We start from the raw sequence: 1618 nt of genomic DNA, 5'->3' as shown, positions 1-1618 counted from the left end.
ACTAATGACGATAGAGGATGAGGTCACATGCCAACACCTCCCTTTTTGCTTCCTTCCTTACTCCCTGTCCTCTCTCCTCCAGTCTGAAACTACAGATGCTGGAAATTCCCTCGGGTGGGGATGACCAACGATCGATCTGATCCTGGCAGACACTAGACTTTGCCATGACCTTTAGCAGAGGGCCCTAATACACTTTTGAAAATATACCCTCGAATGCATGGAACTGGGAAGTATTTGCGTCACTTAGTCATTTATTGATTTGAATATGCAAAGTCTTTGGGAGGAGATACTTCTTTTCATTATAGCATCAGTATAGTTTACGGGGCAGGGCAAAAGTAGGGTTAGAGCTGTTCCTATGGAAAATAATACCATCAGAAACTGTGTTTCTCCTGTAAACCTAGTTTTGCCCCACCCTGTCTAATGGATGTCCCTCAGTCCCTGATTTTTGTCTCCTGTTCTCCCTCCCTCCATTCCATTTCCATTTACTTTAAGGAACTTTCTCCTGAATAAAATGTGTGTTTCGACCTTAAACTCATCTGAATGCACTGTAGTCTTAGGGCCCCGGACACCTCTCTCCTGGGCATTGTGGATTCATGTTTACATAATAAAACTTAAAGAAACAGAGAGTGGGAAAGTCTTCTAGCTTAAAATTCAATCTAGGGATTGCGTGGCCATAAAATACCAACAGCCTCAGAAGGTGGATTTCCATCTCAGCTCAGAGAATGCGCCAACACGTGGAGACTGGGCAAACTGAGCGGTGGGAAACCTTGTTTGCCCCCCACAACTCCTCCTCTTCCCAGGGTGTCCTGCTCACTTCTCCCCACCAATCACATCACTTCTTCTCTTCCTGCTGCCCTCACACCCATCAATTCTGGCTTTAGGTAAAGTTGGCCTTTCAGCTCAGTGTCAATGAATTTGTTCAATGTGTTACCTTCCCTCTGCATCTGTCTTACCTTTAATTATGGGGGGATAGGTTCTGTCCTTTGAAAAGCATTGAGGGGAGCCTAGAAGGGTATGGGGGACTCAGAAAGGAAATGTCTTCAGGAAATCTCGACCAAGAGAAACACCATCTGAAAATGCCTAAGCTAACAAAACTGAGTTTAGGACATCTGCTTCTGGCCCGTTCTCCTTAACCACCGTGTCCCCGGAGACTGGTTTTCCTCCTAATATGGTGAAATATGCCAAAAACAAGTAAATTCTCCTGCGGGATTTAAAGGATTTAACTGAATCACATGGCCAGTTACCAGATCTTCTGAATGATTTATGTGGTAGAGGCATGGTTCTATTTGGATGAACTTCTTGCTGGATCACAGGGAAAAGAAAGTAAAATATTCGATATATCCTCACCAAATAGTTCTGAGAAGAGCCTTGCCTGGAGAAACGACATAGTTTGTTTTAAAAGTAGGTTTAGAAATAGGAAAAAAAAATGAAATCGCATTTTTGTAGTAAAGTTATCACATTGCCATTTTTTTCATCAGTGCTGTAAATAAAGTCACCTTTTCTGTTAGTGCAGCATTTAATTGCTTATAAATAAGAAAAAGGTGTGTCAGTGTTAAGATTTTGAGCGGAAGTGTGAAGTCCTTCAAATTTATACCAGACAACTTAAAACACACGAAAT

This window comes from Myotis davidii, unplaced genomic scaffold (assembly GCF_000327345.1).
Source record: "Myotis davidii unplaced genomic scaffold, ASM32734v1 scaffold573, whole genome shotgun sequence".
Classification (NCBI taxonomy): Eukaryota; Metazoa; Chordata; class Mammalia; order Chiroptera; family Vespertilionidae; genus Myotis; species Myotis davidii.
The sequence above is the reverse complement of the archived record's forward strand: the minus strand, read 5'-3'. Positions refer to the sequence as shown.